Source organism: Ictidomys tridecemlineatus, chromosome 11, assembly GCF_052094955.1.
Source record: "Ictidomys tridecemlineatus isolate mIctTri1 chromosome 11, mIctTri1.hap1, whole genome shotgun sequence".
Taxonomy (NCBI): Eukaryota; Metazoa; Chordata; class Mammalia; order Rodentia; family Sciuridae; genus Ictidomys; species Ictidomys tridecemlineatus.
In genome coordinates, this window is record NC_135487.1 from 52,633,514 (window position 1) to 52,637,801 (window position 4,288).

General features: G+C 38.0%; 1 pseudogene; it reads left to right on the forward strand.

Annotated features, from left to right (window-relative positions):
* The first annotated feature begins 2,162 nt into the window (after positions 1-2,162).
* LOC101959841 (aldose reductase-related protein 2 pseudogene) lies at positions 2,163-3,115 on the forward strand (annotated as a pseudogene).
* The last annotated feature ends 1,173 nt before the right edge of the window (positions 3,116-4,288 follow it).

A 4,288-nucleotide genomic window follows, 5' to 3' on the forward strand; every position in this document is an offset into this window, starting at 1 on the left:
TCACTTCTTCTTCCTCTTGTATTTTCCTGGAAAGGCAGAATTTCAAAAAGAAGAGTAAATATACAGCTTGCAGGTTCGAATGGAGGTCGATAGCCTATTTTTGAATGGCTGATAGGATATTTTTTTTTCATGACTGAGGAAGTGAAAAAAGAATAGATCTTATTCACAAGGCCAGGAAAGCACCTATTCTAATTAGTATGATATAAATTGTATGGGTGGGCATGTGCTCAAGTGATAGCGTGCTCGCCTGGCATGCATGCGGCCCGGGTTGGATCCTCAGCACCACATACAAACAAAGATGTTGTGTCTGCCGAGAACTAAAAAATAAATATTAAAATTCTCTAAATAAATAAATAAATTGTATAGCAGGTGTGGGGACACACACACACACACACACACACACACACACACACACCCCGCAGAATCATAATACAAAACGGACTGACTTGAAAACACTTCCTATTTTATCAACAATATCAGGAAATTTCTATAAAATATTGGTTACATTTTTTACTCAAGAGTTATCTTGGTAAGCATTTTAAGAATATACCTTGTCTGATTCATCAAAATAAAAAAAAAAAAGAAAGAAAGAAAAATAGCATTAATTACTAAAAGATAAGTCAGTGCTAGTGGCAATGCCAGAAACTTGGCAAAAAAAAAAAAAAAGTGTGTTTGTGGATCTGTAGTAATCAAAATTTGACAGGGCTGGGAATGTTGAGGCCCTGATTCTGGGAATTCAACAGATGAGATTGGGCCACTTGCCCCCAAAAACAAACAGGAAAAGTAATTGTGAAAAGCATAAAAGAAACTTTAATCAGTATAGTTATCCTGGGAGACAAGGGAAACTGTGTCCTTATCTCTGTTATTCAGGAGCTGACTATGACTTTGAGATCTTGTAGAAAGGAGAATAAGGTCAAGGATTGGGTGTTTGCACAGTTGGAGGCTTTTCTTCACAGCTGCTGATGCAGATGATATTGGTCAGATGATCTTCTCAGTAGTGGTCTCCATCTTTATCTCAGGATTTGGCTATCAGGCTCTTTGGCTATCAGGCTCTCTTTATGAGAAAGTTACTGTTGCCTTGGACAACAGTAGTTTTGACTCTTGCCACAAGATATTTATCCATCAGACTTGTTATTCTGGAATTTAAAGTGACTCAGACTATAGGAAACAGATATAAAATGGAGGCAAAGATGCCAAGTCTTTAAACCTGCTTTTAGTTACCTATCAGACATTTGTAGGCAAAAGTGAAAAGTTTAAGTCTTTGTTTCAGGTTCAATCCCTTTCTCTCTCTCTCTCTCTCTCTCTCTCTCTCTCTCTCTCTCTCTCTCTCTCCCTCCCTCCCTCCCTCCCTCCCTCTCTCTCTCTCTCCCTCCCTCCCTCCCTCCCTCTCTCTCTCTCTCTCTCTCTCTCATACACACACACACACACACACACAAATTTGTGCTACAAGTTGCTAGTCATAATGCATAAAAAAACAATGGAATCAGTTTATTTCACATATTTAATGTATAAAAATACAATAATAAAAAGTATAAGGTAGTTTGATTCTATAAATTTAAAAAAACTATATTCATTTAAGAACAATAATTTGTACAGAATCGTAACTACAATGTACTTGATTGTGGTAATTTGCCTAAGATTATTATGCCTTCAGCTCATAAATTGATACAGAGATGAAATTAACCTCTTCTTTTTTTTCCTTCCTTCCTTACTTTCTTCCTTTATTTCTTTTATACCAGGGATTAAGCTCAGGGGTGCTTAACTATTGAGACATAACCTCAGACCTTTTTTTATTTTTTAATTTTGAGACAGGGTCTCACTAAGTTGCTTAGGGCCTCACTAAGTTGCTAAGGCTGGCTTTGATCTTGTGATCCTCCAGCCTCTGCCTCCAGAGCTTCTGGTATTACAGACATGTACCACTGCACCTGGCGAAATTAGCTTTTTAAAGAAAAATTAAGGTAAAAATGTTAGCTACTCATCACTCTGTAGTCAGTAAAATTTATAAAGCATGAATCTTATATAAAAATCTTAGAATATTGTCATTTTCTTAGTGAATATTTATGGAATACCTACTATGTGCCAGATATTTGGCTAAAAAATTTTTAAAAAATAATATGACACTAGACATCTATCTGCTTTCTCAAAACTATTTCTGTACCACCATGGCCACCTTTGTGGAGCTCAGCACCAAAGCCAAAATGCCCATTTTGGGTCTGGGCACCTGAAGTCTACTCCAGTCAAAATCAAAGAAGGTGTGAAGGTGGACACTGATGCAGAATATCTCCAGATAGATTGTATATGCATCTATTAGAATGAGAATGAGGTGGGAGGAGCCATTCAAGGTCCAAGAGAAGATTATATAATAGGAAGACCTCTTCATTCTTAGAAAGTTGTGGTATACCTTCTTTGAGAGAAACCTCCGAAAGGAAGCCTGTCAGAAGAACTGGACTGTCTGAACATCTTTCTTATTCACTGGCCACAGGGATTTCAGCCTGAGAAGAAGTTATTCCCCAAAGATGATAAGGCAATAGCCTCATCAGTATATTAACATTCTTGGATGCCTGGAAGGTCGTGGTAAATGAGGGATTGGTTATAGCCCTTGGTGTCTTCTACTTCAATCACTTTCATCTTGAGCAAGCCTGGACTCAGACCTGAACCAGTGACTAATCAGGTGGTGTGTCACCCATATTTCACCCAGGAGAAACTGATCCAGTACTGCCACTCCCAGGGCATTGCTGTATCAGTCTAGGACCCCCTGTGCTCTCCAGATAGACCTTGGCCCAAGCCAAAATACCCTCCACTTCTGGAGAATCCTGGTTAAAGAGATTGTCACAAAGCACACACACACACACACACACACACACACACACAATTCCCTGGCCCAGATTCTGATTCTGATCTTGTTCTAGATCCAGAGGCATATGATAAAGATTCTCAAGTCTGTGACATGGACATGCTTTGTTCAGAACTTTCAGGTCATTGACTTCAAATTGAGTGATGAGGAGATGGCATCATTGTCAGCTTCAACAGAAACCAGAGGGTCTGTGTCCTGGCTGACCGGGCTTATTTGGTGGAATATCCCTTCAATATCAAATACTGCAGCTCAACTTCCTGAGGGGATTATTTGGTGGATTTTTCTCTTCACTGAAGTGGATATGGCTCCCCCTGAGCCCTAGTTTAGCTAAGCTTATGTGAAATACTGTGTCCAACCTTGTCGTAGTTCAGAATCTAGGCAAGGTTTCTTTTTAAATTTTTTATTGGTGTATTATAATTATACATAATAGTTGGATTTGTACATGCACATAAGTTGTTCAATCTCTTTCCTTATGCCATCCCTTCCCCCTTTCTTCCTCCCCCTAGGCAAGGTTTTATTTAGATCCACGTTAAACCAAGAGAACACTATCACAGGGAAGTATGACTCAAATGAGCAAATGACAATTTCTTCCACTTAATTTTGATCTGATCAAATGTTAAACATCCGGAACTCTGATAACACTACAAAGATTAAAAGAATTTTAAAAAGATAATAAAAATTAATAATATCTCATTTCAGCCTTCATTTTCACTAATCCTTAATCCCCAACTAGTACCTATGGAAAAGGTGTTTTATCTTTAGTTTTAGAAATCATTGTCACAGGAGAAGAGATATCTCCAAAGAAGGGCCTGAGAAGGGATACTTGATTCAGGACCAGTAGGGTTCTTGGCATATGCCATGGGAAAGAATTTAGCATATGTCAAAGGTGTAAACACATCTTATTTAAGATGATAAAGACATTATCAAGGAAGAAAAAGGACCATCTCCAGAGGGAGACACAGCAGCCTGATGGTGTGAGATGGTGCTGGAGTTGGGTCTAGAGGTGAAGCCATGGCAGAGTTACACAATGTTGTCAGTGCTCTCTGTGCTTGCATACTGCCCTCATGTTACAAGGGCAAGGGTAAAGGGCACTTCCTTTGAGACTTAGCACCTCTCCCTTGTCTCAAATTCCTATCTCGAATGCACAGAAATTGTGATTTGCCAAACATCATTCAATTACTAAGTATTAATATAACATGCTATTTTCTCCTTAATAAAAAAAACATTGGTAGAATGTACACAAAAATAATTGAAATGAATTCTTTTTTAACTACTTTAAACACCTCAATTAAACTCAATAGGTTATCTACTAAATGATTTCATGAACTTATTTTAGAAAAATACTGGATAAAGGAGCCTAATGGATGTTTCATTTAGAAAGCATACAGAGTCCTTAAAATATAAGCTTTTTTTTTTTTCTGTCAGAAGGCAAAG